The following is a 25,646-nucleotide window of genomic DNA, read 5'->3' as shown; positions in this document are numbered from 1 at the left end:
CTTTCTCATATCCATCCAATGTCGCTCTTCTGCGTAAAAATCGGTACCATTGACGCACAACGGAAACGGACAGACGTGCCGGCGTTCTTCTGACCACCAACCCCCCCTGTCACCACCCCCAAACGCTCACAGCCTGTTACTCACTTTGCGATGGACTCCTCTGTGTGTCCGTAGTGGCAGTGTGATCACTGCGCACACGCAGTGCAGCTTATGTGCAAAGTTAAACAACCGCTCGATGTGCGTCTATAGTTGCACTTGCGTTCGGAACTAAATCAGGCGCTGTATGCGTCTACGAATCAGGCACACGATCTGCAGCAGCAAACATTTGTCTTGACGAGAATATTTTGGTCTTCAACACTCAAAATCATTGTTGTTTTCTTTTTTTTAATGAACAGTAAATAAATTATTTTGAGCTAATAAGAGGTTTGGTGAACTACGCATAAATTAGTGATTTTAAACCAAACATCATAGCTTGGATTATTAACAATCTGTTCTCTAAGGTATAATTAAGAAAGATAGTACAGATAAATAAATACACTAAAACGTTCCCATTCACACCTCTCGCTGCTACAGACTATGCAGAACATTCTAACAGCCGTTATGTAGAACACTGAAAAGCCGGTAAAGCAACATAAATTATTTCAATTGAAAAGTAAATCTCTTTAATTGCACATACAGACAGGTCCCCCATTAGTTAATCTTCAAATTGGTCAGTGATTATACTATAAAACTCTCTGCTACAGTGAAGCTGTCATGCTGTTTTGAAAAATATTACATTAGTGGTAACATAATCTGTACCAGCCGATGCAGCTATCAGCGTAATTACTACTATTGACAAGATTTGCTTTAAAAAATGTTGCCAACTCTCTTTCTTGGTCTTTTTACTGTTGTAATCCAAATTTTCAATTAATCCTACGCATAAGGTCCTCCTACTGTAGGTGGGCGGCCACTTGGGGGACAAGGGTGGGAAAAGCCAGGAACGCTGGCCGGCCCTGCCCACCCAACGCCTCCAAAATTACCACAGCCGGTCAATCGGACTGCTGCCTAGGAGGCACAGCGAGTGACCTGGCAGGACTCGTTCTGCACATGCCCAGAATGGGTCATGCGCACACGCAGTCCCCCCGCAATCGGATTTGTAAGCGAACCACTGGGTTTGCATACATGTCCGAATTAGGCCTCATGTGCCATTCAACGTGACTCTGGAGCCAACACAAGAAAAGAAAAGGGGAAAAAAAACAAAACATAGCATCCGATTTAGAAACCTCAATCAGAGAGTACACTTACCTGATGATAATCATGTCTATTAGAAAAATAAAATAAAAGCATTCTTGATTTTTTTTAAATAAATAAAAAATATTTTGTTTTAGACCCTAAAATCGCATAAGAGGACGTACTTTGTGTGAATAAATATTTATTTTTCAGATCAAATCCTTTACAGCATCAGGGGAGCACATTACTTTCCCTTGCTATTATTAGTTATTACATTGATTTGGTATGGAGTGCACTATGATATATTTTGTTGTTGTTTTTTTCATGTGTTGGACGGTAAATTGTTCACTGATATAGAAGTCATGTACACAACCTATATTAGGCCCATATGTGACAGGTAATTGAAAATTTGCTATACAGATGTGTCCACAAACATCTATCCTCCTGTGTGCTACAAGTAGTGTTACACAGCGTGAGTGCCGTGCAACTCGGTAGCGCCGAGTGTCTTTTTCATGCGACTATTCCCCTTAAATACGTCTTATTTGCAAAGATAGTTTTCAAAAGTATGCAGGTTAAAACTGACGCTTTCGCTACAATTTGGAAGCTTAAAGAATAAATCTTTGATAAAGCTTCCAAATTGGAGCGAAACGCGTCAAAGATAACCTGCAAACTTTTGAAAATTATCTTTCAACGTTGTGCCTCTGCCGACGGACTAACAACCTACACTTTGGAGACGCTGCTCCAGGCTGGGATTTTATAAGTGTGTTGTCCAACTCCACCACAACAGTGCTACGCCGGGATATTGGCACTACATCACTAGAGGTGAGGACTGTGGCTTATTATACCTGCCAGGACAGTGAGTGCACTATACTTGGAAACAAACCTCCAGGACATTATATCAAGGCATGGCCGCAGGGTGCCGTCCTATTCCCAAGCAGCAACTGGAGGTGAGAGATGTAGCGGCAGGTGCCTGAGAGCAAACATCATCTATTATTATATATGGTGGAGGCTAAGGACCTCATTCAGAGCCGCTCGCAAAAAGCGAGCGCTCGCTCTGAATGAGGGCGGACGCTTTTTTTTTTTTAATCCGGCCTCCTGGCCACTCGCTAAGCTGTGGGTGACCACCCACAGCTTTTGCGATCGGCCAGGTGATGGTCGCGACCGTCGAGCTTCCGACAAGACCCTTGTGGTAGGGTCTCGTCTGCCGCAAGCCCCAGTGAGCTTCCGGCTCTAATAGAGCCAGAAGCTCACTACTGACATCACTGGTGATGTCAGTAGCGCCGCCCACAAATGGCAGGAATTCCTTCAGGAACGCCTCCGTTTGTCCAGCCACCCCGCCTACAAAATGGGGCGAGCTGTCGATCAACATCGACAGCCGCCCCGTTTGTAGCGAGCCACGGAGCGAGTGAATTTCTCACTCGCTACAGGGCTTGCGCACGCGCATTGCGTGCGCCGCACATGCGCAATGCACAACCATCGAACCGCTTGCGAGTGTATAGCGCTTGCGAACGGGTCTGAATCAGGGCCTAAATCCATCTAAGTTTTATCCCCAGCCCGGAAAGTGAGAATGGACATATATGGAACCTACAGTGTTTTGCATTATAGGAGCATCTAACTATAAAAGACGGAATACACCGGTAATTTGAGCTAATTTCTGCTAAGTAGGACATTCTCTAGGGTGTGCGGATACTATGCTATTACTCAGCGCTCATGATCTTATGTCGGCAGAGACCTGTTAGTTTATTAATATTGTGATTCACAGTAGTCATATAACTTTTTGTATGTACAGCATGTGTAATTTACATATATATATATATATATATATATATATATAGATGTGTCCTTGCACACATTTCCTTTTTTGCATCATTTGGCACGAGATGCCGTCACGACTAAGATGTACCACGACATGTAGCAATTAGATAGATCCCAAATTAATTTTTTCCTACAAAAAAATTCATATAAATTATCAGATTAAAGTAGAAAATGTTAAGAAAAATCAAAAGGCGTATATAATACAGATTCAAGGCATGGCACATTTGGCCATACGGCTTGATTTTAGGAAAGGTGTATGTGGACACATCTGTATATATGATCAGTTAGGCTGCATAGTCATAGGCTGCAACAGTCAGTTTTAGATTCATAGTTGTTAGATTATAAGTGTAATTACAATTTGATAACTAGGACTGAGTTATGCCGAAGTTAAGCTAGAGGAAAACTGAGGGAAAACATCCTCAAAACCAGAACACTTTCTGAACAACATCAAGCAACATACTTATGTGAATTACCAAATTCCCCATCAGCTGCTGTATGCATATCCAGGAAACTCCTTACTGCACTCGCTGCTTGGACATTGCAAGTACTCCCCTATCTGCTGCTGCTCTTGTTGATTGATCTTTGTTGTTCAAAACACTTCTGACCGGATCGGCTCTGTACATTGTCATTTTTGCCTTACTACAGAAAATCTTGTTTGTATTGCCTTTTCCCATTGCATCACATCTATCCACTTTAATCATTATTTTAATAACTAATTCCTGCACCCACTACTCACATACTTCTCTTTAAAGATCACGTTTTGAGCTGAGCTCATACATTAGCAGCACTATTCTTTTACCTGTATTTTTGAACATTTCACAACTTTTATCCACACTGTCCCTACATCACACTGTCCCTACATCACACAGCCTCCACATCACACTGTCCCTACATCACACTGTCCCTACATCACACTGTCTCTATATCACACTGTCTCTATATCACACTGTCCCTACATCACACAGCCTCCACATCACATTGTCTCTACATCACACTGTCCCTACATCACACTGTCTCCACATCACACTGTCTCTACATCACACTATCTCTACATCACACTGTCTCTACATCACACTGTCCCTACATCACACAGCCTCCACTCCAGTTTTCAACTTGCTTATTACCTCGTCCACAGCATGAACACCCTTTCTTCAAACACCCCCCATATTCAATGTCCACATAATGCTCTACTGTATCCATCCCTATCCTCCCCCTCTTGTCTCCTCCACTTGCTGTTCCCCCTTTTTTCTCTCATCAGTCTGCTTTCTAACCCTCTGCTTCTTTCCCCAGCCTTTCCTGTTCCTCCACTCTCAGCCACCTCCCTTCCTCTATGGCCTTGTTACCTAAGCCCCATTCCCTCCTAGTTCTGCCTGTCACCTCCAGGGCTGCCAAGAGAAATTCTGGGCCCAGGTACCGTAACATCCTGTGGGACCACAGCATGTTGGGCATGGCTGCACCCGTTCGTGGGTGGGTCTAGCATGTGAGAAGCACCCACTCACAGGAGCATGGCATAGCACCCACTCACAGGAGCATGGCATAGCACCCAGCAGCTGGGACTAAAGTATTTACTACTGTATTAGGATGGCGGGACAGTCCCATAAAGCTGCATTTTTATCAGGATGTATTTAGTTACTAAATTGTAACACACAATAATTAAAGTGCTACAACTTTATTTTGTACATTTCTCAACTAAATAACACATAAATAAAATCTATTTTCTGTCATAGAGATAGATGAATGAAGGACTTAATTTTGACATAACATCAGGTCACCTTATACACACACATACTGCAACACATATCCTAACCCACTGCTCCATGCTCCTTCCTCGCTATATACCCCTCTGTGTAGCCTGTGTCTGTCTGCCCCTCCCCTTTAGAATGTAAGCTCTCACAAGCATGGCCCTCATCCCTCATGTGCTTCTCCTCCCCCTACTTATACTATCATTTACTCCTAACTCCCCAATTGGCACCTATCATTTGGTTGACGTCCGGCTGCTTGTGTTATGCAGCTATGTTTATAAACCACGTCCTTGTCCTGCATTGTTTTCTATTACTATTAACTGTTTTTCTTGTGTGCTCATTTATGTACTGTGTAAGGCGCTGCGGAACCTTTGTGGCGCCATATAAATGAAGGATAATTATAATAATATATATATACAGTCAGGTGCATAAATATTGGGACTTCGACAGAATTTTCATATTTTGGCCTCTATTCACCACCACAATGGCTTTGAAAAGAAACAAACAAGATGTGCTTTAATTGCAGACTTTCAGATTTAATTTGAGGGTAATTACATCCAAATCAGGTGAACGGTGTAGGAATTACAACGGTTTCTATATGTGCCTCCCACTTTTTAAGGGGCCAAAAGTAATGGGACTATCAACTCAAAAGCTATTTCATGGACAGGTGTGGGCTATTCCCTCGTTATTTCATTATCAATTAAGCAGGTAAAAGGTCTGGAGTTGATTCTAGGTGTGACATTTGCATTTGGAATCAGTTGCTGTCGACTCTTAATATGAGATCCAAAGAGCTGTCACTATCAGTGAAGCAAGCCATCATTAGGCTGAAAAATCAAAACAAACCCATCAGAGAGATAGCAAAAACATTAGGTGTGGCCAAATCAACTGTTTGGAACATCCTTAAAAAGAAAGAACACACCGGAGAGCTCAGCAACACCAAAAGACCCGGAAGACCACAGAAAACAACTGTGGTGGATGAAAGAAGAATTATTTCCCTGGTGAAGAAAAACCCCTTCACAACAGTTGGCCAAATCAAGAACACTCTCCAGCAGGTAGGTGTATATGTGTCAAAGTCAACAATCAAGAGAAGACTTCACAAGAGTGAATATAGAGGGCTCACCACAAGATGTAAACCATTGGTGAGCCACAAAAAAAGGAAGACCAGATTAGAGTTTGCCAAACAACATCTAAAAAAGCCATTACAGTTCTGGAACAACATCCTATGGACAGATGAGACAAAGATCAACTTGTACCAGAGTGATGGGAAGAGAAGAGTATGGAGAAGGAAAGGAACTGCTCATGATCCAAAACATACCACCTCATCAGTGAAACATGGTGGTGGTAGTGTCATGGCATGGGCATGTATGGCTGCCAATGGAACTGGTTCCCTTGTATTTATTGATGATGTGACTGCTGACAAAAGCAGCAGAATGAATTCTGAAGTGTCTCGGGCAATATTATATGCTCATATTCAGTCAAATGCCTCAGAACTCATTGGACGGCGCTTCACAGTGCAGATGGACAATGACCCGAAGCATACTGCAAAAGCAACCAAAGAGTTTTTTAAGGCTAAAAAGTGGAATATTATGCAATGGCCAAGTCAATCCCCTGACCTGAATCCGATTGAGCATGCATTTCACTTGATGAAGACAAAACTGAAGGGAAAATGCCCCAAGAACAAGCAGGAACTGAAGACATTTGCAGTAGAGGCCTGGCAGAGCATCACCAGGGATGGAACCCAGCGTCTGGTGATGTCTATGCGTTCCAGACTTCAGGCTGTAATTGCCTGCACTGGATTTGCAACAAATTATTAAAAAGTGAAAGTTTGATTTAGGATTGTTTAGTTTGTCCCATTACTTTTGGACCCTTAAAAAGTGGGAGGCACATATAGAAACCGTTGTAATTCCTACACCGTTCACCTGATTTGGATGTAATTACCCTCAAATTAAATCTGAAAGTCTGCAGTTAAAGCACATCTTGTTTGTTTCTTTTCAAAGCCATTGTGGTGGTGAATAGAGGCCAAAAAATGAAAATTCTGTCAATGTCCCAATATTTATGCACCTGACCCCCCCGGAGGTGCCTAACCCTAACCCCCCCCCTTACTGCACCTTAATCCTAACCCTCCCGGGGTGTGCCTAACCTTAACCTCCCCCCCGGGGGTGCCTAACCCAAACCTTCCCCCCAGGGGTGCCTAACCCTAACCCCCCCCAAAACCTAACCCCACTACGCTCCCTAAAACTAACCCTCCCTCCCTAAAACTAATGCTAAGGGCGCCCGGACTTAACCTTGTTTGGTCTGGCGTCCTTCGGCATTCTGGCGTTGGGATTAAGATAGGCGTCGGTATTTCAATGCCTATCTTAAATCCCTTGTCGGGATTCCGATGCCAGTATCATAACTACATCCCATTATAAGAGGTAATTAGTAACATGTGAACGCAACGCCATTTCTGTCGTTCATTGGTTTGAGAATAAGATACATTTCAAGGGAAAAAGTCGCACTAAAAAGACGCTTGGCGCTACCAAGTCACGCCATGTGTAGTGTGACTAGCAGAGCTGTTTAACGCGCAAGGAGGCTAGATGTATGTGAATCCATCTGTACTTGTGGACATCTCTTGGGAAACCCATATCCAGACAGCAAAGCACAGAATTCATCTGGGGCATTAAATGTACTCCTGAGAAGCACTAGACTTTCTACAGTTTTGTTAATATCCTTTACTGTTGTGATGCATTGGGCATTATTCAGGTGCTAGTTTGCAGTGTCCTGTGAGCTGGATATTCATTAAATCCATGAGCTCACTAAAGCAAAAGTACTGACAAATGGCAGACTGGAATTCACAAGAATTTAAATAGAGGTTATTGAATATGTGATCTGTACAGATATTTGTTTATTGTGCTGTCATGTGTAGTATAGGTCTCCTACAGAACAACTTATGGGCTTGATTGAAAGATGCACATTCAAACCGACGATGAGCGCACATCTTCGATGTTGAAGGGTCTGCGTCTGCGCAGGAGTCATTCTGTGCATGTGCAGAATGAGTCCTGCCATCTCACTCGCAGACCCCCACCAAGCCGCAGCATGACTGACATGCTGCAGCATTTGGGGGGTGGAGCAGGGGCATGCCTGGTCGCCGTTCCCGGAAACGTGACGCCTATGTTTTCTGGGAGGGACGAGGCCAGGGTCTGCGTCAGGGGACGCAGATTCCTGGCCTCTTGCATGACCAGACACCGACCAGGCTGCGTGAAGGTGTTCCCGATCCGATCGCAGAATTGAACGATACATCGGTAGGTGTATGAGGGGGCCTTTAAACGGCAAACCTAATTCTTGCAGGTGAATGTCCGATTCAATAGAGCGAAATGAAGTGTTGTGACCATTAGATACACCAGTGACCTTTGTGGATTGATGGAACGTAATGTGGATGGTAAATAAAAATAAGATTTGGAATAAACTTCAAACAAAACTAATTATTTTTCATTTCCAGTGGCGCTACCTTTCAAGTGCTCCTTTCACCTGTATAAGGAACATGGGGGCTGTGATCTACAACTGACTAGATTAAATAGTCATCATTACTATCATCAAACCCTGTTAGTAATAATTAATTCTGCCACTTTCTAGAAAACCAGAAGAGAGAACGAGCTTCCATCTGTGATTTTCTTTTGAATTAAAGGAAGTAAGAATTAGAGGACTGAGAAATCCCCGTTTTCCTTTTAATGAGGAGATTCCCTGGAGCAGTTCATCTCATCCATCATTTTCAATCCAATCTCCTTGATAATGGCGCCCACAGGACAGGTCACTCTACAAACCAAATGATGTGAGCTACGATATTATACATATGCAGAGCAACTGATGAATAAATTGTCTTTGTGTTGTGTTACCCTTAGAGGTTTCATTACAATGAATTATATGCTAACAGAAGGTACATACAGTACGCTCTCACTCACTGCCCTTCTTTCCTAATATACATTAATTATAAGCTCTGCTTTAAAGAAGCATTAAAAAATTATGCTGAAATAGAACATACATTATTTCAATCACAGTGTGTCATGTACATTACAGATATGGAAGTAGACTATAATGAAAACCAGGTCAGACATTGCACGGTTGGAGAGACTGCATTCATAAATTCATGACAGGACAGCCCCCCTCTTCTACCCCAAGGTGCAAGGCTGAGGGGGCGGCAGCGTCGCTGCCCCAGTGTGGAGTGACTGAAAGGGCGCCCTATCGTCTGGAGTGTGGCCCGGCGCACTCAGCTTCATGCTCCGAACCCCGTTTCTGTGACGTCATGACGTTACATGTCGTTACATGTCCTGGGGCACGGGGGCAGCTATACCAGAGTGCTACAGTACTGTGTCAGGAGATCTTAACCTACTGTATGAGTTGGATCATAAAATAGGAACATGTACTTTACCTACAGATTGGTCTTCGTAATCCTCTTTTGCAAAGACAGTTGTGTGACTAGAAATTTGCAGGACAACAGCAAAACTTTGATGGGTATCATAGGTTTCTAGAGATAAATATTTGCCTTTCAAGTTCTTGCATTTGACAGCAGAAGCAGGTGCAGTCCTGCACAGGTCCATTTCTGACTGACTGTCCCATAAGGAAAAAATGACATTCTGCTCCATGTGCTGTAGGCAGCAGCATCATAATACACTGCTAGAGCCCAACAGAGCAGTGCACAGTCGCACAGACCCATGACACCTTAACAATACACACAGCGGTGTAAGGCTCCATTGCCTGGACTCACCTCCGGCACCCCTAGGCACAACAGGGATAGTTCGGATACTGGCCTGGTACAAAGCTGGACGCAGTGGTGTTGACATCTGCTCCTGCGTCGCAGTTGCACCACGCATGCCTCCCGATTCGCAGCGCACAGAGACGCTGCTCAGAATCGGACTGACGGCCTGAGGATCTTAGTGGGCACTCCCTGGAGGTAACGGGGTGGCGAAGCCGGCGGGGGCATGACGTAGGCTTGTAGCTGAAAGCAGCTGCATTCTTAGATGCACTCACATAGGAGGCCATACTTGGCGGAGAAACTGCTGCTACAAGTTGCGATGGTGCGACTGATGTTGTATCCAAAGTTGGGTACACACTAGACGATATATATTGAACGATTTGTCATTTTGAGGCGACTCGGAATGATAAATCGTCCACATCATCCCGTGTGTATGGACTATCGAAAAGCCACCGTGCGCTGTTCATCGCATCCTCAGATCTGCAGTGCTCACGATCCCCACTTTAAAAAGTAACAGCTAATAAATCTACTCTTGGAAGAGGTAAAGGTGCGTATCCACTAGCAGATAGTGTATCCATAGTACGATTACAACATTGTAATTGTACAGTCATTCCTCTTCCCCCGCAGTGCCTACACTGAACGATATATCGCTCAGTGCAGCACCTTCCATTATCCCTGAACATGCCCAATCTGTCGTTATCGGCAGGTTGACCGTCATGTTCAGGCGATGATTGATGTCGGAAACAGCCAGTTGAAGCACGCATTGCTGATCGTTTTCGTCATTTTCACACCCGATTTGTGAGCGATTAATGAGCAATTGAACGATAACGATGTCGTTATCGTTCAATCGCTCATTTTAATCGCCTGGTGGACACGCGGCATAGGCATAACAGATTGCAGCTTTCTCCACTTATTTGCCTTGTACATCGCAAGTGTGTCTTATAAATAAGATGATAGTACACACTATTTGGAGACTCTGAATACATTACCTAGGAAAGAGCATTTTCTAGTTTAGAAGTGAACATTAATAATGTAGCTTGTAAGAAACAGACACTTCAATAAATGTAAAGTACAATTAAGGGTAAAATACAAGTTCATGCTGCATAAAAAAAGCTCTTGGTAACTTTCATTGGAGTTTTTCAAAGTTTGCAAAAATTATAATGCTGGGGAAATTTAATATGAATTTCTTTGAAAGTGTTTACTTCAACTTAATGGCAGCATTGGTGAAACGGGACATCTAGCCTAACGGGTCTATTTACTAAGCCTTGGATGGAGATAGAGTGAATAGGGATAAAGTACCAGCCAACCAGCTCCTGCCATTATTAAAACACAGCCTGTGACATGGCAGTTAGGAGCTGATTGGCTGGTACCTTATCTCCGTTCACTTTACCTCCATCCAAGGCTTAGCAAATAGACCCCTGAGTTTCAATACAGCACTGAAACAGCATCTTTGTAATGTAAATGCAGTTTTGGAACCACTGTGTACCTTGGGCCTGATTCAGAGCCGCTCGTAAGCGGCTGCTCGTTCGTTCCGAGCGATGTTTGCCCAACTGCGCATGCGTACGGATCGTAATACGCATGCGCGAACCAGTCAGTGCATCCGAAAATTGTTTGTTCGCTAAATAGCGAATGCCTGCTATTTTGAGTGACAGGAGGAGGCGTATGTGGGTGGTAACAGGGGAAGGTGCTTGAAAATGGGGAGTGGAGATCAGAACGCAGGCGTGCTTAAATGTCAAAACGGGCGTTTTATGGGTGTGCATAATTAATACAGCAGCGTCATTGACCACGTTACTGGGTTATTTTATAGTCAGAACTGCTCGCAAGATTGCGGTAGGAAAAACCAACCACAAGAATAGCGAGCAGTTCATACGCTGGTCGATGTACTCGATTAATCTAATAAATAGCGGACATGACGTAGGATGCGAGCGGCCAGGGGGCGTAGTTTCCAAAAAAAGACCGCAAGTTTTGTTCGCTCGTTCAGACATAGAGGCGTGAACAGACCGCAAAGAGCGAATGGTTCAATTGAATAGCCACCCCTTTTTTCAGAACGAACGACCGCAAATAGCGTCCGGCTCTGAATCAGGCCCCTTGTTTGGCACCCACTGTATATTTTTGGTACAGCGCCTAGGTCTGGAGAGCAAGACTGATGCATTAGTGCTGGGAAGAAACTGAACTGAGGTGGTGGCACACAATGTCCAACTCCCATCCTACTCTTCTGTAATGTTATGATGTACAGTGTCCTAGGTGTTGATGGAAAACTACCAATATTGTTATATGCTTGATCCTGCAGCTTGGCATAAGTTTCATATGTTCTGGTCAGTTGACTAGAGAGAAACTGTAGCTCTGCATACAACAACTTCCTATGATTTAAATCATGATGCGTTTCATTGTAAGCTGCACGATTTCATCAGAGGTTAACATAAGTCACAAGAAAAACAAGTTGCGATCTTATAATTAAGAGATGTGAAACCTTGTTCACTAACTTCCTTTGGCAACATAAAAGAATGAAGATTGCAATCTCTAAATTGCAATTGCCATAAACTCAGGGGAAATTAGGGATGCCTACCTAGATCAACGGAAGTACTTTTAAGACTCCAGCCTTGAAAGAAAAGTATGCATTTTGGCGTCAGTTTTCATGTGGTTCAATTGACGTAGGATCTTTACCCAGCAATATAGAACTATCATCAGGACATTTCTGAGTGGCAAAAAATATGATGAAGCATCTGACCCTCAAAAAATATTTGTAAACAGATGTAGCAGATAATGCAAAGCAAACAATTTGCAATGGCACGTCAAAGAATTCAGACACCAATCAACTGTCCTTTAATGGTTAATATTTAAGTAGATTGATAATAAGTTACCAGAGAGCATTATACATTGATAATACTGTAACGTGAAGCAGTTTGGATACTAACTTTGAATTCTGTGCATCTCTATGGGATGACTGAAAAATTTAAATGAGTTGTTTTCAATAATATAAATTACTTATTTTCTGTTCCATCAGTAATTATGTGTATTTCCCTTCAGAAAGCATGATTTGAATTAATTTTCAATTGCAAGAGTGATTATAAATTGATTGTTTGAAAACCAGATAGTATTTAATTAATATTGCTCTGTCAGAGTAGTTTGGCGGAAAACATTGTAGAAACAATTTAATTATGTATTATTTGTTATTTCTTTTGTAAGAGTACGTATATTTTTATCTATCTCCTATTTTGTTTACACTTTAGATCATGAATAGGGATGTCAGGCATCAGGGGTTTAGCTATTTAATATACCCTAACGAGGATTGGAGGATTCTAATAATAATATTTTCTTATTCTGCTTTAAATGAACTGCTTTTGCACCTATTCTGTGATGTCTTGATAAAGCGGATGTTACTTTAATATGTGCTTTGATGCATAATAAACATCTAAGCACATGGGTTGCAGACATCTTTATATTTTTTCTATGAAAGGCAGAGCAAAACAATGTCCTCAGTGGAGGCTATTTATGCAGTGCAAAACAGCAGCTCTGTACTCTTAATGGAGTTTTGGATCCCCCTTGTACCTTGTTTCACACCTACTATATATCTTTGCCACAGCGCTTAGGTTTGGAGAGAAAGACTGATGCATTGTTGTGGATGCAGGCATTTGCAAAGACATAAAGGAAAAATTTAACTCAGTAGGTCGCACCTGGTGTCCAGCTTCCTGTCTCCATCCTCCTCTTTTGAATTCATGACGTACAGTACATGGTCCCAGGTGTTGATGAAAAGCTCATGATATTGTTATAAATTTGTCCTATAGAGCGGCGCTGTAAGTTTTATATGTGTTCAGCCACTTGATTTGAGAGAAATTGTAGATCTGCATACAACAACTTCCATGATTCAAATCATGATGCGTTTCATCTTGACCTGCCCAATTTCATCAGAGGCAAACATGCTAAGTCACAAGAAATACATATAAAGAGGCGATCTTATGATTAAGAGATGTGACACCTTGTTCACTAAATTCCTTTGGCAACATAAAAAAATTACGATTACATTCTCTAAATTGTAATTACCATAAACTCGGGGTAGACTAGGGATGCCTAAGTACAGGAGATCACATTACTTTACTTTACATTACTTTGAAGACTTTCTGATATGTCCAGAAAGATGGTGCAAGCGCAAAAATCCTCAAAGGCTCTGGCTGCCATCTTTCTAAATATATCACCCGAAAAACCGGCACATTGGGATCTATTCTGGGTGCAGGGTGTGTGACACGTGGCACCACTTGCCCCACAGATCAGTGTACAGCGCACACAATGCATTCGTTATAGATAGGCTACTGCTTGCAGATTAATGAGACATCCTGTGTGCACATATAAACTCATATTCTTAGTTGCTTGTGAACTTTTGCAACTAGTTCATTATCCAGAACAATTGCACTGTTCTACTAGAGCAGGGGTGTCAAACCTGTGGCCCTCCAGCTGCAGTGTAACTAGACATCCCAGCATGCACTGCTACAGTTTTGCTATGAGGGCATGCTACAACTGTGGTAGGGCATGATGGGATATGGAGTTCCACAGCAGCTCTAGAGCCTTAAGTTTGACACCCCTGTACTAGAGCAATCCCTGTGAACCTGTACATACTCCAAGACTATGGATCCAAAGCCCTGGTTCAAAAAAAAAGTATGCACATTATTGACACAAATAAGATTCCTGTACTCATCATTCACCGTGAATTCCTGAGCAAACAATTGGCGCTTGAACTCCGATTTGCGGGTGTGAAGTTCACTATGAATGACAAGCACAAGTAGCGCCGTATAGTGTTAGTATTACGCAAGGAGCACCCCATGTTATTATTAGCAGCAGGAGACAGTTGCTGGAAAGTTTGTGACCATGGGTGAACGAAGGGGCCTGCTTGTGGCATGCGGAACACTACGATACTATTACTGGTCTCTGATGAGGAAATGAACTTGGGCAGTTACACTGTGTCCATCACAGGATGGTGTCATGTGTGAGAGGACTCACAGACTAATACCTGTTATTCTTCTGTGAGGACATTCTCAGCATAACATGTGATGCCAGTGGATAAAGTGGATTAAGAGTAAGTAGGAAGCGAGTTAGGTTGGGATACAGTTACATGTGTGTGCATCTGTGTTGGGGATTGCAGTTTCAGCTGGGGTGTGGGCATACTGAATCAAACAAGGAAGGCTGTAACTGGCATCAACAGCTAGAGAGAAGTATACACGTTCTGAGTCAAATCCAGAGTAAACCTCAAAGAAAAAGCAAACTGCAGTTGTGTGAATAATGTTAGTTAGGTTACTACTTGAGACAACATACAGACGTGACCTCTTACACGGAATGGGATTGAAATGCCGCCGGTTCAAATCCCGACAGCGGATGCCCGACAGGAGAAGATCTCAACTGGGGCAGGTAAGTATCCTAACCCTCCCCTATCCCCCCTAACCCTCCATTAGTGGGGCCTAACCTCCCCCCAGGGGTGCCTAAACCTAACCCCCCCTCACCGCACCCTAAACCTAACTCTCCCGAGGGGGTGCCTACACCTAACCTAAGGCTAACCCCGCTAGAATCCCTAATTCTAACCCCCACCCCGTGGATAACGCTAAGGGCGCCCCAGACTTACATTAGTTTGGGCTGGCGTCGGTATTTCGACGCCTATGTTAAATTCCTTGCTGGGATTCCGCTGCCGGGATTGAGACCGGCGGACGCCTAACTACATCCCCTCTTACACCTAGGGGTATGTTTACTAAAGTGCGGGTTTTTTAGAAGTCAGTTGTTGCCCATAGCAACCAATCAGATTTTAGCTAGCTAGACTCTAGCTTCCAGAAGGTGCCAGATAACTTATATGTAGACTCTGATTGGTTGCTATGGGCAACAACTCCACTTTCAAAAACCCGCACTTTAGTAAATATACCCCCTAAACTCAATACATCACTTGGCGCGAGTCAGCCGCTAGGCCCTGTGCGTCTCAGTTTGTTCCAAGCGTCTTTTTTGCGTTTTTTTCCGCCTGGAAATGCATCTGATAAGTCGCAAACAGATGTGACAAACCACTTCACGAGACTGCGCTGATTAATTTGATATGTGACACTTGTATATTTGTGTGCATCTGAGTCCGCATACCAAGCACAACGGAACATGGCGTTGAAAAAAGCCGCAGCCTCTGCATCGTAGCACTTCGTATACAGATAAAGACTCAGTCACACAAGTGTCGCACATCAAATTAAATGTTTGCGACTAAGACGCATCTTCGGGCAAAAAAGACTCTCGGCGCAGGGCACCTGGCACGCAGAGAAGGGGTGTTTGGCGCGACTGCAGCAATAGTGTATGAGGACACATCTGTACTAAGCTAGCGATGCAATAGTGTATGAGGACACATCTGTACTAAGCTAGCGATGCAATAGTGTATGAGAACACATCTGTACTAAGCTAGCGATGCAATAGTGTATGAGGACACATCTGTACTAAGCTAGCGATGCAATAGTGTATGAGGACACATCTGTACTAAGCTAGCGATGCAATAGTGTATGAGGACACATCTGTACTAAGCTAGCGATGCAATAGTGCATGAGGACACATCTGTACTAAGCTAGCGATGCAATAGTGTATGAGGACACATCTGTACTAAGCTAGCGATGCAATAGTACCACAAATTTAAGGCCATTCCGGTGTCTTTTGTCTCCTCTTGAACTACATCTCGCACCATATTTTTTCTCCATTGCTAATTTGTCTTTCTCTGCATATTTATAGGGTTTTCGCAGTACTTTAAAATGTTATGCCTGCCAAATATGGTAGCTGTACATTAATCTTTTAAATAATTGAATATACTCTAGTAAAAATGACTAACGATTTTAAAATTTTAATTATGATGCTCCTGGTAATGTAAAAACTGCGCTCCAGAAAGCTGCAAGCTGATTTTATAAAACAATGACTTAATGATGTCAGCGCAAAAATCAATGTGAAGAAAAGTATGTATAGATGAGCATAATCCCATGTTCATAGAGAGTCCATCTGGAGCAAAGTCATATGCTTGGTTATACACTGCCAGCAATTGCAAGCGGGACCATCGTTATGGCCTTATCTATCAACCGTTACCTAAATAGCAATGTCCTCCTGACAGAGGGCTTATACAACTCTTTGTTCGAACGAGGTTGCTGTTTCCTCTGAGAAACTAATACCACTGCCAGTTCTAGGTGTGCAGTGCTTCTATTTGTGGCTTCTCTGTGCCACGGTAATTTTGGACTGCAGGCAACAAAAGAGTGCGGAATATCATGTCATGCAGCGAGAGCCCTGCTGCTAAGTCATTTCTGACACATGCTGCTCATGTGGGAGAGAGAGGTACAATGGTTCAAATGCAATAAAAATAATTGCTTTACCATTTCGCTGCCAAGACTGAATGGAGCGCTGCGATGCACAGCTAACTAAGGGGTTAAAAAAAGGTATTTATTGCCAACCTTTGTGTGACATTAATATGCATGTGTGTATAGATAGATAGATAGATAGATAGATAGATAGCTAGATAGATAGATAGATAGATAGATAGATAGATAGATACGGATAGCTACAAATCGATAAGGATAAACAGACATACAGACAGATAGTGATATAACTACAATTACAAACAGTACACATACTTATTGTTGTCACACAATGCTGATGTTCACAGAGTTTATTTTACAGTGTGTATGTACAAAGAGGCTGCTGCGATTTAGAAGCACGGTATGAGAAACGTATTGGAAATGTACTGGGAGTTGGCTATTTAGATGCACGGAATTAGTAAATTTTATGGGCGTGTTATGGGTGCAGTGCCGTAACTAGGCCACGCCCCTTCTGCATAATGTCATACGACGGGAACTACAGCAATGTGAAATTTCCATAACATGCTCCAGGCGGCACTGCTGCAGAGATTCTGCCTGCAAGGTGCTGTTCCAGGCACCCTGCTAGCCAGATACAGGGATCTGCTCTCTGTGTGGTGGCACTGCTCAGACACCCCTAGTTACGGCCATGTATGGGTGTGTTGCTGGTGTGCCACTGATGTAGTCGTGTACACAGATGCTTAATTACTCACATTGGAGGCCATACTGGAGAAAAATCTACACCTGCCATAGGGCTTCTGAAAGTTTCAATGGTGCGAATGCATACCTCCCAACTTTTGAGAACGGGACGGAGGGACAGGGCGCGTGCCCGAAAAAGGGGCATGACTTCCGAAAAGAGGGGCGGAACCAACTGAAAACGGGGCGGAGCCTCACGGCTTCCACCCGTTTTCGTCACTATAGGGGGCGTGCCCAGCACTCTCCGAGATGCTGGGCAGCCCCCCAGGCTCTCCCTACGCTAGTGAACAGATGCCGTGCGATGCGCACGGCATCTGTTCACCTTCTGCACACCTGCTGCTCTGCTAGGCAGAGCAGCGGGTGTGTTCTCCCCAACTTCCCCCCCACCGAGGGACACTGCGGCCCGCGGCGGGACAGCGGGACAGTCCCAGAAAAACGGGACTGTCCCGCTGGAAGCGGGACAGTTGGGAGGTATGAGAATGGCACACCAAATGGTATTACAGCATCTAAAGGCACTCTAAGTGGGCATTTCAGTTCTTGCACATTCACCAGGGGAAGGGCTGATACTAGCACTAGCATAGAGCCGCAGACCCAACTACGGCAAAAGACGCTAAAGAGGTCGCAGGAGAGTGTGACTCAGAATCAGGTCCAAAATGTGTAAGAATCATACAAACCCACATACAGGACCGCAAGGAGGGTGGTGCGGCTGGTGCCGTCTCAAAGGGCAGGATGCCCTGGGGGCGGTACACAGTGGCGTCAAGAGGGGGGTGCAGGGCGTGTCACCCTCGGAGGAGGTGACACCAAATGCCGGCTCCTCTGCAGTGACAGGAGGTGGGTGCTGCAGTGTGACGTTCTAGTGCAGCACCCGCCTCCTGTCACAGAAGCGGAGCCGACAGTCCTGACAGCCCAGTCTCCGGGGGCAGCCCAGAATCTCCTGCAATGCTGTGTTCCCCCCGGAGTGAAGTCATCGGGAACCCCCGTGAGACTGTGTCCCTTTTAGGCCACATCCCCTTTTTCGGCCGCACCTCCGGTGCGCCTGGGATAGTCAGAGTGCGCACTAGGTGTCACCAGACCCGGTGACGCCTCTGGCAGTACAGGCCATACAATATGTTCTGATTTTTCGATTTTTTTTGTAACTGAGAAATATTTTTTACCCTGAGTTTAGATTCCAAAAGAACCTTCAGCCTAACATAAGGATGCCCAATTCACCTTACACACATCCCTAATACTTTGCAAGTCTGCAAAACCATCGGTAACATCGAGTACCATCAGAGCCTCACGCACACTTGCACAAGGTCTGACCTTACTCAGGAATTGATAACCTCATCGCACACAGTGAAAGCCCAAGCTGCATACGGCATCACAGTGGCTAATTTATGCACGCCCTTGTAATGGCGACCACCCCCCCGTCACCACCCCCAAACGCTTACTTCCTGTCAATCACTCTACGTGGACACTGCGATCACAGTCCGACGCAGTGGAGCCTTCGGTCACGTCCACTGCGATGCTTACGCATGTGCAGAACGCAACAATCGGTCGTCTGCGTGCGTAATCGCAGTTGCGATCTGTAATGAATCAGGCCCCTTGTTTTGAATGGCAAGGATGATGTTCTCCTCTTTATAATGGCCCACAAAATACTGTACCTCCCCAGTACCTCTGCTCGTACCCACATATTGTCATAGTATGCTTAATCCCAGAGTCAATATATAAGAAACTAGCAAGTAGGTAAGATACAGCAGAGGTAGGATCCTCCATCTCCTGACTTGCTTCTATTCCTACTGTCAGTCAAAATGTATGAAAACTGCAGGAGAAAGAACATGGCGATTGGTCTATGTATCATCATGTACTTTCTCTTGTAGAGACACCATAAGGAGCGTAAAGGTGAATATATTGGGGTGAGAAGTCATGAGTTTTGGTTGCAAGAAAAAAGGCAGCAACACATGTCAAAAAATTAATACAGTGATTTCTATGTCAAGTTTCACAACTACACGTTGACTGTCTGGTACGTTGTGTTGACTGTTTCCCCATGCAACATTCTACAGCCTCAATATACACCTCTGAGCTAAAACATTATGACCTCTCCCATATGAAGCGAATGTCAATATTGTTAAGGTCAGGGCTTTATTAGACAGTAAACTGTTGTTAGATACTCGGTCAACATATTGAATGCAAAAAAAATGGGCAGGTGTGAAGATCTGAGTGACTTTGATGAGGGCCAAATTGTCATGGGCAGACAAATGGGTCAAAGCATTTCCAAAACAGCCAGACTTGTGGGATGCTCGAGGTCAGTCATGGTGAGTACAGTATCTACCGACAGTGGTCCAAGGAGGGAAAAACCATGGCAGGGTGTTTGGTGGCCAAGACTCATTGATGAGAGATGTCATGGAAAGGTGTCCTGTCTGGTAAAAGTCAACAGAAGGGCTACAGTGACACAAATCGCAAAGCATTTTAATGATGGTGATGAGAGTAATGTGTTACAACACACAGTTAATAGAATCTGCTGCATATAGGGCTACGTCGCCGGAGACCAGTCAGAGTGCCCATGCTAACCCCTGTCCATTATCAGAATTATTTACAATGAGCATGAGAGCATTGGAACTGGACCTTGGATCAATGGAAGGTCACCTGTTTAATGAATACCGTTTTCTGTTGCTTCATGTTGACGGCCAGGTACGTCTGTCATTTACTTACAGAAGAGATGGCACCAGGATGCATTATGGGAAGAAAACAATGCTGGTGTAGAGAGTGTGATGCTTTGGGCAATGTTCTGCTGAGAAACCCTAGGTCTGGTCATTCATTTGGAGGTTAAACTGGCAAGTTCCCCACTACCTAAACATTGTTGTGGACCAACGACAAGCTTTTAGGGAAACAGTAGTCACTGATGGGGTTGGATATGGGATGTTGGCGTCGGTTTTGTGAGAGGCATCGGGATTCCGGCACCAGTACTATCAGTGCCGGCATTGCGGCCCTCGGGATACTGATTTTATGAGAATGTATGAGAATCATTTCAGGAACTTGATGTAGAACTCTATGTGTTGCTTTAGCCTCACCAGAATTCATCTCATCTTCCATCCAATTGAGCATCTGTCGTACAGGATGTATTGGAACAACAAATACGATCCTCTGTAGATCTGCCTTGCAACTTACAGAGTCGCAGGAAGTTCTGGTACCGTCCAGGTACCAGATTACACAGGACACCTTCAGAGGTCTTGTAGAATCCATACCTCTACGGGTAGGGTGGGACACGGAGGAGCAACAGAATTTTAGCCAGGTGGCCTTAATGTTTTGGCTCTCAAAGTTTTTTGTGTATTCACTTGCAAATACCAAATGCATGTCCGTGGGTCCTTTTTTTTCAAACCCACAGAGCTTTTCTCTTGTAGTTACAGTAGTCATCATTGCAATCACCTAAATCTCTCCAACAATACATTAAGCAGTCTTTACTAATCATGCTGGGATGCTATTCCTCTTGTTACTCCATCAACACCTATGAAGACGGACACACTGCAAATGCAATAGGTAAACTGTACCTGCCATAGGCACGCACTAGAGATATTTAATTTGTGGACTGAACCCTATTCAGCCCATTCAAGTTGCTAAAAACTAGTGACATCACTGAGGGCCTGATGCACACTCAGTGATGTCATTAATTAGTGAATTGATAGGCTACATTCCCTAGGAATACTGATTCCATCAATAAAACAGCTGCTCACACAGTGTGTGGATCACGGATGCACTTTACAATGTGATGTTGCAAAAAGCTGTACAGCCCCCAAATGTATCCTTGCATTATGGATATGAGATGGCTTTTAACTCACTCTTTTGTACATATTACATATCAATAATTAACCAACATGCTTCTGACAACTAAATATTCAATCATCGTTATGCACATATACACACATACGTGATGTTCAATTAAAATTCTTAACAACATCATTCAGAGGAACAAGACATAAGGTTGAGATGATTTGTAATAATTTCTTCTGTGATAAAATAATTATTTCACAGCTCAGATAGTATCACTCATTTGTGTAATATGTAACGGGGGAGGGAAAGGGTTTAAAACTAATGAACAAAGCGTACTTATTCAGATGCGCACACCCACCTGTCCTGCTCTATCTCCTGCTCTATCCACTGTACTACATCTGAAATGATTGACTAAACCAGACACGCAAAACAAAGTGCATTACTCCGCTGACCACAAAGTGACTTTGAAATGATGAAATGATACAGGAACTACTTCATTTCAATCATTTAGTCTGTGCTCGATCCACCAAAGGAGAACATTTTCCTGTCCCACACTGAGATCATTAAGGCAGAAGCTTGTGCGTCTGTATTGTGTCGTGATAGATGTGAACACATTAATCTAACGCATTCATCTTTAGCACCATCATTCCCATTGATGTAGTTAGCAGTGAGAATATGTATTCTCTAGCCAGAATAAGTCCACGTGTATATGACAAAGATGCCATAATATATAATATACATAATCTATCTATCTATCTATCTATCTCATATCTATCTATCTATCTATCTATCTATCTATCTATCTATCTATCTATCTATCTATCTCATATCTATCTATCTATCTCATATCTATCTACCTCATATCTATCTATATATCTATCTCATATCTATCTATCTATCTATCTATCTATCTATCTCATATCTATCTACCTCATATCTATCTATATATCTATCTCATATCTATCTATCTATCGTGCTATCTATCTATCTATCTATAGTGCTATCTATCGTGCTATATATCTATCTATCTATCTATCTATCAATCATGCTATATATCTGCGCAATGTATTCAGTGTCCGACAGCATAAATTACTGTACAGGAATTAAGAACTAAACATATATAGGACAAAAATCTGTGCCCCGAAGAGCTTTTAATCTAAATGACATGAAATATATAGAGATGTAGAAAAAAGTAACACATAGCTTCATGGCCTGCACAGTAAATACAGTAACAATGTAAACAACATCGGTGAATGATAAAAACCCAATGCCAATGTAATGCAAACTGTAAGTAGATAAGTAGAATAATAGTAATAATCAATTGCAATATTTACATATTGCATAAAATATATACTATAGATGTAATATTGTTACTGCATACACAATATATATGGATATACAATAAATATTGATACAACTTTATTTTTAGTCCCTCCAATGTGCCCACCACAATCTGATATTCCCTTTTTGCAATGTACCCTTGATTTCATCTCATTGCCCTTGACTCAGATACTGGTCCCTGGTTCTGCTGCTGATGGATAAAAGGAATACCTTGCTGCTTTCACACCTCCCCCTGGCACAGAAACTCCTAATCATCACCTAAAGAGACCAACACTTCAAATAAGCACAGCATTAAGGCACAGATATTGCTAGTGTTTGTGAGGTTCAAAACCAACCTCCCTGAAGCACACGGTAAATGTCTCACTTTGAATCTAGATCACATACCGCTCCGGAAATCTAATTTCAGACTAGTTGCTAAATGTGTAACATCACTCTCAATATTTGAAAGGTTACACAGCACAGCAGGTTCCATCAAAGTGTGGTTAACACACTACATTCCAACAGAGGACTGCACGCTCTTCCTCTTGAAAATACTTAGATACAGAGCTATAAAATTTAAATGATTCCACATACGCCTTGGTCAGGGTATCTGTCACACTTATACCTAATTACTACCTGAGACACTCCTAGTAGTCCCTCATTCAATAAATATGAGCCTTGACATGAAAATAGATCTCTTTCACGACACAAACAAGACCTTACCAACCATAGCAGTGTATTTGTTTACTGAAAACCATTGAACTAAAAAATTTATTCATATTTCAAATCACTTCCGCAACGCACAGTTCTTTTTGAATGAAATATAAACAAAAATAACAATACAAACATAACAAGTAATGCTGTTTGCTGTATAAATTGTTTATAAAAGTTGGTTTGTGATTCATCATAATGACCTTCATTGACAAAAGCCCCAGACTTCGGTGCCCTCCAAGCACAGAGGTGTATTATATAGGGCACCACCATGAATTATTAGTGTGTATCACAGACAAGTAGAAAATCTAGAGGACATTCCCTGCCTAGCTGGTATTTGTCAGTTATTTGTGAGAAAGATGCACAGATCACTAGTCTAGGATGGGATACGTCACTAAGTACTGTAGGTAACACAGATTCCAATGACACATTCAACAACACTTCATGATTTTATGACAAGTTGCTGTAACCAGGCCGCACCTTTTGAACAAATGTCCACATACATTAACTTTATTTGATTGCCGCAGCAATTTAATGACTGTGTTTTGTAAACATCTAAATGATATCACATCGTGGAGACGATAATACTTTCTGCGCTACACAAATTTAAAAATAAACTAACTTTGTAATACCTTTCAAACATTAAGCAACATGACAATAGTACATACTATGGCACAAATGCAAATGGTAGTGATAAAAGTTGTGCATTTTGTTTGACATAAGGTAAAAAAAATAAAAAATAACAGCGTAAAACCCTTGCATTCTCTTGGATGCAAAACGACAATGCAATAATCCTATCCACTATAAGAATTCAGGGCATTACAGGGCTGCTTTAACCTATTTCCAAGGGGAAGCTGGGTTGTGGCCAATGAATTAAGCACAGGGCATTCATAGGGACGGTCTCTTATTATAACTGACAGATCCCATCTAGTACTTTCCTTCCCAGTCCATGGCACACAGCAGCAGGCATGTGATTTAAATTTAAAGCCCCCTGGATTGATTTAGCCCATCTGCCAGGGATTCCTGAAATGATGCTATACAAGGGAAGAGAGTTTTGTCAAGCAGCAAATAGCCTGGTACAAGTGTCAGTGGGTGACAAAAGACTCCTAGAACGTGCAGAAATTCAGAGATGCACCCCCTCAGCGCTGCACAACTTGTTCCCTAAAGTGCGAGCTGAAGGCTGGAGGAGTGAGGGGAGTCTCCTTACCTTTGCTGGCCGGGAGCGGACGGTGGAGACTCGGTGACAGGTGTTCTTCCAGCTGCAGCAGCTCAGAGTGTAGCTGCTGTTCCCACCAGAGCAGGCTCCTTCTCAGCCCAGGCTCTTTCTCACCCTCTCTCCCAGCCTTGCATTAGATCTCCAGCTCCGGATCCGTGGCGCACATGCGCAATGGCGCAAGGTGATGGGGATACAAGAGGGAGTTTGAGCTCACAGCATCACTCAGAGCCCAGATGGGGCTGCTGTAACTTCAGTGCGTCAAGTAAAAGTTTATAGACGGTAGACAGAGTCTTACATAGGATTTCCACACTGAGCATTCTGTCTGTTGTATATTATGGTGCTCATATATATTTTGCCATCGTGGTTTTACTCTCATTGTCATGGAATATACTGTACTGTATGTGTAGCTGCTAGGTTTTTTCTTATTGTTGTTATTTAATATTAGGGTACTTGTGTACTTTACAGACTCATTGCAGAGAGAACCCAATGAATGTTTTACATGATACTTGTGTACTTTACGTACACAAGTACTGAAAGTTGTCCCCACCTAAAGGAGAAAGATGTCGCGGGTTGTCCCCACCTACAGAAGAAAGTTGTCCCCTTGCGGACTCGCTGCGCTCGCCACGCTTCCGCCTCGGTACGCTCGCAACAAGGATATATTCCCCCTCTATGCGGTAGGGAATGACACTGGACACTGGCTGATGACGTCAGGGTCCTCTCCGTGAAGGGGATTTAGACATTACCATGATTGATAATAATAATGAGTGTAGGACACTTGGGTTCTCTCTGCAATGAGTCCGTAAAGTACGCAATTACCAATATTAGTTTCACTGATCTAGTCAGGAAGACTCCAGTTGCAGCACTGAATCACCAACTTAAGACCATCAGGTTTCTAACTTGTGTGCTAACTTCAGATTATAAATATACAGCATGTACTGCATATATATCACTTTAATATAATATATAATTATTCAAATATGCTACAGAAACACTAATCAGCCATTCAGTTCATATTATAACAATTGGCTATGGTCTGTCTCATCTCCATCATGCTCTTTGGGGGGAGCCAGTGCACACCCCCGTTATCAGCTCCCACTGTAGGGAACGTAGTGAAGGGACAGCAG

The 25,646-nt window shown here is 43.1% G+C and overlaps 1 protein-coding gene across 1 annotated transcript in view; it reads right to left on the bottom strand.

Annotated features, from left to right (window-relative positions):
* Positions 1 to 24,630, bottom strand: part of ZNF385B (zinc finger protein 385B) — a 566,921-nt gene extending 542,291 nt beyond the window's left edge. Inside the window, exon 1 of the mRNA XM_088461223.1 lies at positions 24,514 to 24,630. The gene's annotated coding sequence lies outside the window, so the exon portion shown is untranslated. The remainder of the gene's footprint in view (positions 1 to 24,513) is intronic.
* Positions 24,631 to 25,646: the final 1,016 nt, after the last annotated feature.

Source organism: Taudactylus pleione, unplaced genomic scaffold, assembly GCF_031769625.1.
Source record: "Taudactylus pleione unplaced genomic scaffold, aTauple2 ptg001027l, whole genome shotgun sequence".
In the NCBI taxonomy this organism is placed as follows: domain Eukaryota; kingdom Metazoa; phylum Chordata; class Amphibia; order Anura; family Myobatrachidae; genus Taudactylus; species Taudactylus pleione.
Note: the sequence above shows the minus strand (reverse complement) of the source record. Positions and strands in the feature narration are given on the sequence as shown.